General features: G+C 47.6%; 1 protein-coding gene across 2 annotated transcripts in view; it reads right to left on the bottom strand.

The window, feature by feature from the left end:
• Window positions 1–13344, bottom strand: part of RBFOX3 (RNA binding fox-1 homolog 3) — a 176221-nt gene that overhangs the window by 133626 nt on the left and 29251 nt on the right. The gene's annotated exons all lie outside the window — the stretch shown is intronic.

The following is a 13344-nucleotide window of genomic DNA, read 5'->3' as shown; positions in this document are numbered from 1 at the left end:
ACACACAGACAGATAGACAGACTGACTGAAGCAGCCACACACACACACACACAGACAGACAGACTGACTGAAGCAGCCACACACACACACACACACAGACAGACAGACTGACTGAAGCAGCCACACACACACACACACACACAGACAGACAGACAGACTGACTGAAGCAGCCACACACACACACACACACACAGACAGACAGACTGACTGAAGCAGCCACACACACACACACACAGACAGACAGACTGACTGAAGCAGCCACAGTCTCTCTCACATATTTCGAGAGCTTGGCACTGTCATAGTCTTTCTTTCTCAAACACACACTAAAGCACTCATGGTGTCACACACATATGGGCGTCACACGCACACAAGACACCAACCATCCCAACAGTCAGCAGCATTATTCTCTCTCTAATTACATATTCAGCACTTCTGAGAAAATGAGATTTACTAATTCAATTGGACTGAAAAGCAGGGCTGTAATAAAATGAAATTTGTAACTATCGTGCAGTTAAATTAGTTAAATGGAGAGGAAGGAATCGCGCCACTGACCCCTGAATCTCCTAAAGCCCACTCTGAGTGTGCTAACATGACCCTGAGGCAGAGTCAGAGCGCTGGGTAACTGGGTGAGAAGCAAAGGGTGAGGGGAGAAGAAAGAAGGTCTGGGAGTGGGAAAAGGAGAGGTAACAGGGAAGAGGATGTAAGACATGGAACGGAGCCTTGGGGTTAGATAAAGGATGGGACTTACAGAAACAACTACCAGTGGAACAGAATTTGAACATGCTTGGAAGAAAGATGGAGGGTAGTCTTAACAGGAGGCTGATAAGCTGAGGACCTGACATCGGTTTAAAGGCAGCAGGGCCGCCGAGAGCCGGAGCCGAGCCCGGGACAAGGCCACCCCCGGGCCCCCCCCCCCACCCGAGGTCGCTGCCCACATGAGATCGCCGGGCCCCCCCGCCGCCCACCCACCCGAGGTCGCCGGGCCCTCGGAACTAACCTTAAGCCTCCTTTCACTTCGCAGCAAGCAGCGGCAGGGCAGACCTCTTCTCCTTCCTTCCGTGCCCCGCCCTCGCAGATGTTACGTCAGGCGAGGGCGGGACATGGAAGGAAGGAGTGGCCTGACCTGCTGCTGCTTGCTGCGAAGTGAAAGGGGGCTTAAGGTTAGTTCTGGGAGTGACGGAGGGTGGGCCAGGCGGCGACAGAGGGCGGGCCAGGCGGCGCCGGGCCCCTGAGGAGACCTGGGCCCCCGGGACTTTTGTCCCCCCCTGTCCCCCCTCTTGGCGGCCCTGAAAGGCAGGAATTCACACACTCACCTACCCACAGAGCTAGAGAACCAGAAGGGAAGAAGCAGGTGAAAGCCTGGCTCTTCTCCCAAGCCTTTAATACATGTGGTGACCGACTATCCCGGACCAGCTTGCTGTACACCCTGCAGCTAAAACCAGCACTTTCTATCTTATTCAGCTGTACATATCATTTGCCAATTTTTTGATCTCAATGACTCTATACTACCCAGTATTAGCACCATATTTAGGTTATTTGAATGTTCTAACACAGGCCTATTAGGTGTTTTATTGGTATTACGCTGACATCGTGCTAGATCTCTGTCTACTATGGTACTGCTTGTATAGTACTGACATTTTCCATATGATTGTTCTGCAGTGCTGTTGTTTGATATTAATTCCATTATTTGCTGTTTTCAAGTTTACCACATTGATTGTATTATATGTTTATATTTGGTCGTTTTACTATTGTTACGCTGTTAATAAACTTCTACGTTTTTTTGTTAGATCTACCTGCTGTAATCTCTTCATAAAAGCAGTTAATAAATCCTAATAAGTAATAAAAATAACTTTGGCAGCCAAGTTCCTTGCCCTAGCCCTCTTCCCAGCACCTGGCCCAAACAGTCCCACCCATGCATGATGAAACACAAGCTATTAGTGGTACACCCATGTGGCTGAAGTGACAGGACACTGATATCATGAGCATGCACTTGCACCCCCAGCCTCCTGTGGGATCAGCAGAGCTGATCTTCAGGTTGCCCACTGTTCACAAGCAGGAGGTGGTATCAGTTCCAGGCTGCCCACTCCTAGAATCAGGAAGTGATGCCAGATGCAGGCTACCAACTCATAGAAGTAGGAGTCAGTTCCACACTGCTCAGTCCCAGAAGCAGGAAGTGGTACCAGTTCCAGGCTGCTCAATCCTAGAAGCAAGTGATGACAGTTCCAGGCTGTTCACTCCTAGAATCAGAAGCCAGTACCAGTTCCAGGTTGCTCAATCCTAGAAGCAGGATGTGGTGTTGGTTCCAGGCTGCTCAATAAAAGAAGTAGGTGTTGGGTGTCGGTTCTAGGCTGCTGAATCCTAGAAGTAGGAGGTGATGCCAGTTCCAGGCTGCTCACTCCTAGAATCAGGAGGTGGTACCAGTTCCAGGCTGCTCAATTCTACAAGCAGGTGTTGCTGTTGGTCCCAGGCTGCTCAACACTAGAAGTAGGTGTTGGTGTCGGTTCCAGGCTACTCAGTACCAGAAACAGGAGGTGATGCCACCTGAGGCTATCTATCAAAAGAATGGTTAATAGACCTTCCCTCTCAAAACTTCTCTAAATTGTTTAAAATCAACTAAATTACTAGCCTTGGCCACATTCCCTGACAGAAAACTCCATAGTTTAGTTAGGCACTGACTGAAAAATACTTTCTTAATTGTTTTTTAAATCTGCTTCCGGTTAGTTCATGGAGTATTCATGTGGAGGAGTGGCCTAGTGGTTAGGGTGTTGGACTTTGGTCCTGGGGAACTGAGGAACTGAGTTCGATTCCCACTTCAGGCACAGGCAGCTCCTTGTGACTCTGGGCAAGTCACTTAACCCTCCATTGCCCCATGTAAGCCGCATTGAGCCTGCCATGAGTGGGGAAAGCGCGGGGTACAAATGTAACAAAAATAACAAATAAAAAAATTCCTGGGTCCTAGACATCACTGCGGAAACCCAGGACAAAGTATCGGCCTGCCTATCCGATATTGCTGCCTGGATGTCCAACCGCCACCTGAAACTGAACATGGCCAAGACCGAGCTTCTTGTCTTTCCACCCAAACCCACTTCTCCTCTCCCGCCAATCTCTATCTCAGTTGACAACACCCTCATCCTCCCCGTCTCATCTGCCCGCAACCTCAGAGTCATCTTCGACTCCTCCCTCTCCTTCTCTGCACATATCCAGCAGATAGCCAAGACCTGTCGCTTCTTCCTCTATAACATCAGCAAAATTCGCCCTTTCCTCTCTGAGCACACCACCCGAACTCTCATCCACTCTCTCATTACCTCTGGCCTTGACTACTGCAACCTACTCCTCACTGGTCTCCCAATTAGCCATCTATCCCCCCTTCAGTCCATTCAGAACTCTGCTGCACATCTTATCTTCCGCCTGGACCGATATACTCATATCACCCCTCTCCTCAAGTCACTTCACTGGCTTCCGATTAGGTACCTCATACAGTTCAAGCTTCTCCTACTAACCTACAAATGTACTCGATCTGCAGCCCCTCCTTACCTCTCTACCCTCATCTCCCCTTATGTTCCTACCCGTAACCTCCGCTCTCAAGACAAATCCCTCCTTTCAGTACCCTTCTCCACCACCGCCAACTCCAGGCTCCGCCCTTTCTGCCTCACCTCACCCCATGCCTGGAATAAACTCCCTGAGCCCATATGCCAGGCCCCCTCCCTGCCCATCTTCAAATCCTTGCTCAAAGCCCACCTCTTCAATGTCGCCTTTGGCACCTAACCACTATACCACTATTCAAGAAATCTAGACTGCCCCAACTTGACATTTCGTCCTTTAGATTGTAAGCTCCTTTGAGCAGGGACTGTCCTTCTTTGTTAAACTGTACAGAGCTGTGTAACCCTAGTAGCGCTCTAGAAATGTTAAGTAGTAGTAGTACCAGTGCTCTTGATTTTGTAGACCGTTCATATATTCCCTCTCAGTCAGCTGAACATCCATGGTGGGACTGCAACTGGTTACACAACGGTACTTTCTCAACTGCGTTTTCTTAATCTAATACAGCTTCTTTCTCTCTCCTAAAGATAGCCTTTATCACTCTTAGGTGGACTATCAAGTATTTCCAAAACATGCTGTAAAATAATCTTAGATAAGACAACAATGCAAAGAGTTACTTGTAAATTTTTATTTCAGTCTGTTGCTCCAAGTTTGGGCAATGAGCTTCCGACTGAAATTCATCTGGAACAAAACTACTTGAAGTTCTGCAAATGACTGAAAACATGGATATTTACCTAGTTTCCTGGTTCTAAATGATTTATTACTTGGTTCTTAACATAATAATGTATTTTTAAGATGATCAATTTGCGATCCATCTTGAGCTCAGGATAACTAGACGGTATATAAAAATGAAGCTTATTATTATCATCTTAAAAGGAGGTGCTCAAATGCAGATTGCATACTTTCTTGTTCTTCAAGTATGGGATGGACAGAGCACACTCAGTTCCTCACTACTCTAGTGCGAGAGAGAGAGAGCTCATATCTTCCTGTTCCTGAAGTAGGGGATGGGCAGAGCACGCTCAGTTCTTCACTACTCTAGTGAAAGAGAGAGAGAGTGCTCATATCTTCCTGTTCCTGAAGTAGGGGATGGACAGAGCACACTCAGTTCTTCACTACTCTAGTGTGACAGAGAGAGAGAGACTGTTCATATCTTTATTTTTCCTTAGGTATGGGATGGACAGGGCACACCCAGTTCCTCACTACTCTAGTGCAACAGAGAGAGAAAGAGCAAGCTCATATCTTCATTTTTCCTCAGGTATGGGATGGACAGAGCACATCAGTTCTTCACTACTCTAGTGCGACAGAGAGAGAGAGAGTGGTCACATCTTCTTGTTCCTCAGGTATGGGATGGACAGAGCACACTCAGTTCTTCACTACGCTAGTGCGACAGAGAGAGAGAAGTATGGGATGGACAGAGCACACTCAGTTCCTCACTACTCTAGTGCGAGAGAGAGAGAGAGCTCATATCTTCATTTTTCCTCAGGTATGAGATTGACAGGGCACACTCAGTTCCTCACTACTCTAGTGTGACAGAGAAAGAGAGAGAGTGCTCACATCTTCCTGTTCCTGAAGTATGGGATGGACAGAGCACACTCAGTTCTTCACTACTCTAGTGTGTGAGAGAGAGAGAGCGAGTGCTCATATCTTCATTTTTCCTCAGGTATGGGATGGACAGGGCACACCCAGTTTCACACTACTCTAGTGCAACAGAGAGAGAGAGAGAGAGCTCATATCTTCTTCAGGTATGGGATGGACAGAGCACACTCAGTTCTTCACTACTCTAGTGTGACAAAGAGAGAGAGAGCTCACATCTTCCTGTTCCTGAAGAATGGGATGGACAGAGCACACTCAGTTCCTCACTACTCTAGTGCGAGAGAGAGAGAGAGAGCTCATATCTTCATTTTCCTTCAGGTATGGGATGGACAGGGCACACTCAGTTCCTCACTACTCTAGTGCGACAGAGAGTTCCCGTGCTTTCCTTTCTGCTGAATCCCGCCCACAGGCTCTAACTTTTCTGGACTGTCAGCAGTACCCAGCAATGCAGAGGGCCCAGAAAGGTGTCCGATTCATCACCTCGGCAGGTCTGATTGGAAGCGAGAGTTAATCAATAAGGAGCCGGGAGGTGTCAGCACCAGGGACTGTCCACGTCAGGATTTATGAAGGCAACGGTACGAGAACTGAGGGACGCAGCTTGACAAGAAACTGCTGAACTCATGCTCTGCTAGATTTGAGCTAATAAGTTTATCAAATTAAAATGGTCTTAAAAGGTCCCTGTGAGAAACAGACCAGTGTGTGTGTGGGAGGGGCAATAGCCAGGCTAAGAAATTAACCGGGACTGAGGCAGATGTGCAGAGGGGGTCAGTCAGTCCTTTATACAGCCTGGTTCTGTTTAGCCAACAGTATGTTATATACAGCTGCACCCTTAAATCAGGGGTGGGCAGTACTTATTCACAGAGGGCCACATGAATGTCAGTAGAATCCCTAGAGGGGGCTGTGGCACAATATAATGTCGGAACTGGAAATGTCTAGAGCTCCAGAGATCTTCTGTGATAAATTAAAAAAAGTAAAAATTTAACTAAAAACCGCTAGAGTGACTATTCTGAAAATACTTGCGAATTGCCAAAACTCTGGTTAATGTCGTTTTCTGTATAGCCGTCACATGGTCTTGCGGGCCCCCGCATTTGGCTTGCATGCCACAGGTTGCCCTCCCCTATCTTAAATGGATAAAGGGTTCTGTTTACGTTCCTCCAGGTTCCCCTTATAATTCGACTTAGAGCAACCAATCGCTCTTTAAGGATCGTGGACCAGGAGTCTGTATTGTCAATGACAGAATCTGGGCTTAATGACATCACAGTTTTTTGGACGGTACAAGATACATGTGATAATCAAACCACACTGCAGCACTGCATATCAATTAATCAAAATATTTATCTTGTTTCCCACTAGCTTCTCATTTGGAAGTTAATTAGTCTAATTAGAAGTAAGGACTCAGAATACAAAGCTCGTCACAACTGGATTACTGGATTGGTTCTCCTTCTTAGTCATGTACGTTGAAGAGATCAGGGAGTTGTCATGGAGTCCGGAGCACGAAACCTCAAGTGGGGACCCAGTGAGGAGGACAAAGAGAACAGGAAAAGGGATGCAGCTGACCCTTTGACGCTGACTTCCCCACTACCGCTGCTTCTTGAAAATGGCTGCCAAGACTTGCAGTTCTCTTGCGAGGCCACCGCCTGAAGTCTCAGAAGCCATTTTCAAGAAGTGGCTGCAGCGGGGAGTTCAGCAGCAGTGGGCAAGAAAGAGAGCGGCTCTTTCCTGCCCCGAAGAAGACACTAGACCACCAGGGCTGCAAGGTAGTCTGGGAGGGGAGCAGGGCCGTGCCTAGAGTCTCTGGCGCCCCCCTGCAGACTATGAGTTGGCGCCCCCCCCCCCCCCGGTGAAAATGATCACGCCCCCCCCCCCCCGGTGAAAATGATCGCTCACCACTTGCTACACTGACAGGAATTGTCAGCAATATTCTTAGAAACAAATTGCTATACATTGCAAAATAAGATAGCAGATGTAAATTCTCAAAGTGGACATATTCCAAACGCTAAAATGAAAATAAAATGATTTTTTTCTACCTTTGTTGTCTGGTGACTTTCTTTTTCCAATCATGCTGGCCCAGTATCTGAGTCTGCTGCTATCTGTCCTCTTAACTCCGTTTCCAGGGCTTCCTTTCCATTTATTTCTTTACTTTCCTCCTTTCTTCTTCATTTCTTGCTCTATATCCATTTCCAGCAATTTCTTCTCTCTCCCTGGGTCCTGTCCTCCCATCCACGTCCATCCTTGTCCCTCTCTGCCCTTCCCTCCTCCATCCATAGCCAGCAATCCTCCTCTCTCCCCTCCCCTCCATTTCCAGCAATTTGTCCTCTCTCTGGGCCCCCATGTCCATCCTTGTCCCTCTCTGCCCTTCCCTGCTGCATCCATAGCTAGCAATCCTCCTCTCTCCCCTCCCCTTCCAGCAATTTGTCCTCTCCCTGGACCCTGCTGCTGCCCTCCCACCCATGCCTCTCTGCCCTCCCATCCATGCCCTCCCATCCATGCCTATCTCTCTGCCCTCCCATCCATGCCTCTTTGCTCTTTCCTCCGTGCCCTGGGGCCTTTAAATCTTTTACTTCTGGTCACAGCAGCATCAGTGAAAGCGGAGCGCTGCCTACATCTCCCTTCCCTTCGTGCTCTTGGTTCCCTCAGTGCGCCTTCTTCTGACGTCAGAAGAAGGCGGGACACTGAGGGAACCAATGAGTGCAAGGGAAGGGAGACGTCGGCAGCGCTTTCACTGACGCTGCTGCGACCAGGTAAAAGATTTAAAGGCCTCGGCGGCGCGGGGCGAGGGTAAGCACCGCGGTGGCGCCCTCCAGAGGTGGGCACCCCCTGCGGCGCTTACCCCACTTACCGCATCGGCACGGCCCTGGAGGGGAGGAAAAGAGGGAAATGCAACACATGGATAGAGGGGGATGGAGAGGAGAGGGGGACATGGTGCTCATGGATGTTTGTTAAATCTGACCAGTAAGAGTTAGGGATAGGGGATGGGATTTGATATACCACCTTTCTGTGGTTACAATCAAAGCAGTTTATATATTACTAGTAAAAAAGGCCCATTTCTGACACAAATGAAACGGGCGCTAGCAAGGTTTTCCTCGGAGTGTGTATGTTTGAGAGAGTGTATGTGAGAGTGACTGTGTGTGTGAGAGAGAGAGAGAGAGTGAATGTGCGAGTGTGTGTATGTGTGTGTGAGAGAGAGAGTGAGTCTGGGTGCAAGTGTGTTCGTGAGAGAGAGTGTGTGTGTAAGAATGAGTGTGTGTGCAAGTGCGTATGTGAGACACAGTGTGAGAGAGTGTTTCACACAGATACAGTGTGTGCGAGAGAGAGAGTGTGTGTGAGACACAGTCTCTCTGTGAGACTGAGTGTATGAGACCAAGAGAGTGTGTGAGTGACTGTGTGACACATAGAGAGTGAATGTGATACAGTGTGAGACATAGAGTGTGTGAGAGACAGTGTGTGAGAGAGAGAGAAAGACATTGACTGTGTGAGAGAGAGAGTGTGTGTGTGTGACAGAGATATCTCCCCCCCTCTCTGTTGTCAGCCCCCCCCTCCCTCCCTCTCTCTGTTGTCTGAGCATTACTATGCAGGACGCTAAGCTCTGGCTGTGCTTCAAGGAACTGACCAATCCTATTTAATGGAATGTACCTCCAACATTCTGAAGCCGAGAAACCTCGTGTGGTTGGTCACTTCTGCTTGTGACGAACCCGGAAGTACGTGATGTCAATTCAGGAGATGGATACAGAGAGCAGGAATGCCTCAGCCATGCAGTCATGTTGGAGGTGCGTTTTATTATATAGGATATAGAGGTACTTATTTTGTAGCTGCATATAATATTATTATTACATTTGTACCCCGCGCTTTCCCACTCAAAGCAGGTTCAATGAGGCTTACACAATAATATGGATTACAGAGTATTGATAGAGAAAATATAGGTTAATTATAGCAGAATAATAAAAAAGAGATAGGTAGGTAAAGATGGGGAAAGACGAAGGGAGTAGGAGAGGTATGAGCAAGGGGTAGATGAGCATTGGAGGAAGGGTAGAGGGGGCGGGAGGGGGATGGGACAAGGGAAAAGTATAGGGAAATTAGGTGGGAGATGCAGTCTGAGTCATTGTCGTTGTCTTCTGGATATGTGTTGGGTAGAAGGGATCCTAGGATTAGATTGATTCATTTGGGTAGGCTTGCTTGAACAGGTGGGTTTTAGTGATAACTTCTGTGTTTAGTTTTCTATCCAAGCCAAATTTTCAGAATATGTCATAGAGGGGCATAATCGAACAGAAACGCCTATCTCCATGGGCGTTTATCTCCGAGAACGGGTCCGTGAAGGGGCGGGGCGGATCGTATTTTTTAAAAGAAAAAGACGCCCATGTTTTATTCGTCAAGGTGTGAGCTGGGCGTTTTTGCTTTTCAGCGATAATGGAAAATGAAATCGCCCAGCTCAAAAACGAATAAATCCAAGACATTTATTCGTGGGAGGGGCCAGGATTCATAGTGCACTGGTCCCCCTCACATGCCAGGACACCAACCGGGCACCCTAGGGGGCACTTTTACAAAACCAAAAAAACAGGTAAAAGAGCTCCCAGGTGCATAGCACCCTTCCCTTGGGTGTTGAGCCCCCCAAATCCCCCTCAAAACCCACTGCCCACAAGTCTACACCATTACTATAGCCCTAAGAGGTGAAGGGGGGCACCTACATGTGGGTACAGTGGGTTTGGGAGGGTTGGACGACTAGTAGCATTAAGCAGCACAATTGTAACAGGTAGGGGGGGGATGGGCCTGGGTCCACCTGCCTGACGTCCACTGCACCCCCTAACAACTGCTCCAGGGACCTGCATACTGCTGCTTGGGAGGAGGGTATGACATTTGAGGGTGAAAGTAAAAAGTTGTGAAACATCATTTGTTGTGGTGGGAGGGGGTTAGTGACCACTGGGGGAGTCAGGGGAGGTCATCCCCGACTCCCTCTGGGGGTCATCTGGTCATTTAGGGCACTTTTGGGGGCCTTATTCGTGAAAAAACAGGGTCCAGGAAAAGTGTCCTAAATTCTAGCTCAAAACTGTTCCATTATCGGCGAAGGGCGCCCATCTCTGTTCGCCCGATAACCACGCCCCAGTTCCGCCTTCACCACGCCTCCGACACGCCCCCGTCAACTTTGTCCGCACCCGCGACGGAGTGCAGTTGAAAGCGTCCAAAGTTCGGCTTTCGATTATACCGCTTTATTTGTTTTTGTGAGAAGAACGCCCATCTCCCGATTTAGGTCGGAACTTGGGCGTTATTCTCGTTCGATTATAAGCTGGATAGGGTCCTATAAAACTCCATAGACTGCCAAAAAAGACAGTTTATAGAAAAAGATTTTTTTACCTATATCACAATATTTATATGAAAATGTACTAAATGATAAGAACTCTTAAAAGCCAACCATATCGCTGAATTTGAAGACAGACCAGTGTCAATGAGCTCGGACAGCAGAGTGTCCAACAAGCATCGTATGAAAATGGAAGCTGAAGCTTTTATCAAATTCACGTGACCTATGAATTCCAGAAAAATTCATTTCTTTAGCATGCAAAAAAATCTATATCGTCTTCGGTTCCCCCCCCCCCCCCCCCCCTCTCTCTCTTCCTACTGACTCCAACCGATACAAAATCTAACTACCCAGGCCAAACACTGATCTTTCTTTTCACCACAGAATATAAATGTCAGTTTCAATGTCTTCATGAAAAGGTTTATGTGGCTGACGACCAAATTATTAATCAGCTTGAACCAAACCAAAATAAAAATGGGTCAAGCTCTTTGGCAAAGCAGGTCACAAAGAAAATAGAGAATTTGAACATCAGCTGGAATGGCAGATAGATCCTGTACTATACACTTCACTTCAAGGGCCACACAGAAGCCTTAGGAAGTTGTCATTCATAAGCCGAAAAGCTCAAAATGGGGAGCCACCCCCACCCCTGATCAGATCCGCTCTGCTTATGCCACCGTATTCCCGTACTGCTTGGTGTGGAATCACTGGGCCCAGTACTGAAGGACAGCTGCTCTATTATCGGACTGCAAGAACTCAGGCTGACCCTCTCTGCACAGTCCACAAATGGTATAAATACACCTGAGGTGAAGCAGCAACTTTGTCATGACAAAACAAGTAATCCACAGCAATCCTACCACTGCCTGAGAGAGAAAAGAGGGTTTGGGCACATCTCTCCAATGGCTTAGCAAGATGGCTGAGCAGAGGAGGAGCAACGGACCACCAGGAAACTCCTTACGTCTCACTATGTCACAGCGTCCTGGATGTTTCTGACATTACCCTGAGGTGGCATAAGTACAGGAACAGAGAAACGGTGCCTTGTCCCCTTCAATCGCACAAACAGGAGAACTTTTCTGTGCTGAGTGACTTAAAGATGGGGACGAATGAGGTTTTCAGAAACTGGCTGTAGTATGAGGATGGGAGGGGGCAGGCTGGGCCCAACCTGCTCTCTGCTCCCCCTAGCAAGCCCCTTCTTTTTTGAAAACCACTCAAACCCAAACAAACAATAGTTCTGGGCTTTCGTTTGTGTCATTTTGGCATTATTTACAAATAGCAAGCATTGGGAAAAAATGTAATAAACTAACCCCCCCCCTAAGCCCCCCAAATGCAAAACAAAAAAAAAACATTTTCAGCATGCACTGAACTGGTCCCTCTTTTCTCATCAGGCAGCAGCCCGGAGGGCAGAAATGAGAAAATAATGACAAGGCGACTCGCCTCTCTCATCACCTTCTGCTGCAGAGGACGGGTGATCCGTGGTCAGAGAAGCCGCATGACTCCACTCCCACTCTCTGCACGGAAATATCAGAGAACCACAGTGGAATGCAAACCACCTCACTGCACAGAATGCCGTCCTAACACGGGCACCGTGCCCCCTCTCTTGAAATCCAGCCCAAAACACACTCCTCTTTCAAGGCCCTTTTAAACTTCTGCCTCTCTGTTTAACTTGAGCCATTATTCTGTGTCAGAGCTCCAGAACCTCTCGTTTGTCTTGTCTGTTTGTCCTGACATAGAGGGGCTGCTTTCTGTACGTGGTGATATGTAAATGAAAAAAATGGGGTGAAGGACAGGACAGGTCTCTGCACTTACTTTCTTCTGCCACTACAGGGCAGCATGGGTGGCCATGGGTCCATCACCAAGCAACGAGTACACCAACTTACACAATACTATCAGTTGTACCCGCTGGATGGTGCATCGAGAAATGCCAACTTATACAATACTATCAGTTGTGCACGTTGGATGGTGCACTGAGATGCACCAACTTATACAATACTATCAGTCGTGCACGTTGGATGGTGCACTGAGATGCACCAACTTACACAATACTATCAGTTGTACCCACTGGATGGTGCATCGAGATGCACCAACTTATACAATACTATCGGTTGTGAACGTTGGATGGTGCACCGAAATGCACCAACTTATACAATACTATCAGTCGTGCACGTTGGATGGTGCACTGAGATGCACCAACTTATACAATACTATCAGTTGTACCCACTGGATGGTGCATTGAGAAATGCCACCTTATACAATACTATCAGTTGTGAACATTGGATGGCGCATTGAGAAATGCCACCTTATACAATACTATCAGTTGTGAACATTGGATGGCGCACTAAGATGTACCAACTTACACAATACTATCAGTTGTGAACGTTGGATGGTGCACGAAGATGTACCAACTTACACAATACTATCAGTTGTACCTGCTGGATGGTGCATCGAGATGCACCAACTTATACAATACAATCGGTTGTGAACGTTGGATGGTGCACTGGAATGCACCAACTTATACAATACTATCAGTTGTGAACGTTGGATGGTGCACTGAGATGCACCAACTTATACAATACTATCAGTCGTGCACGACTTACACAATACTATCAGTTGTACCTGCTGGATGGTGCATCGAGATGCACCAACTTATACAATACAATCGGTTGTGAACGTTGGATGGTGCACTGAGATGTACCAACTTACACAATACTATCAGCTGTACCTGCTGGATGGTGCATCGAGAAATGCCAACTTATACAATACTGTCAGTCGTGCACGTTGGAAGGTGCACTGAGATGCACCAACTTATACAATACTATCAGTTGCACCCGTTGGATGGTGCACCGAGAAATGCCAACTTATACAATACTACCAGTTGTGCACGTTGGATAGGGCACTGAGATGTACCAACTTACACAATACTATCAGTTGTG

Source organism: Microcaecilia unicolor, chromosome 6, assembly GCF_901765095.1.
Source record: "Microcaecilia unicolor chromosome 6, aMicUni1.1, whole genome shotgun sequence".
Classification (NCBI taxonomy): Eukaryota; Metazoa; Chordata; class Amphibia; order Gymnophiona; family Siphonopidae; genus Microcaecilia; species Microcaecilia unicolor.
The sequence above is the reverse complement of the archived record's forward strand: the minus strand, read 5'-3'. Positions and strand labels throughout refer to the sequence as shown.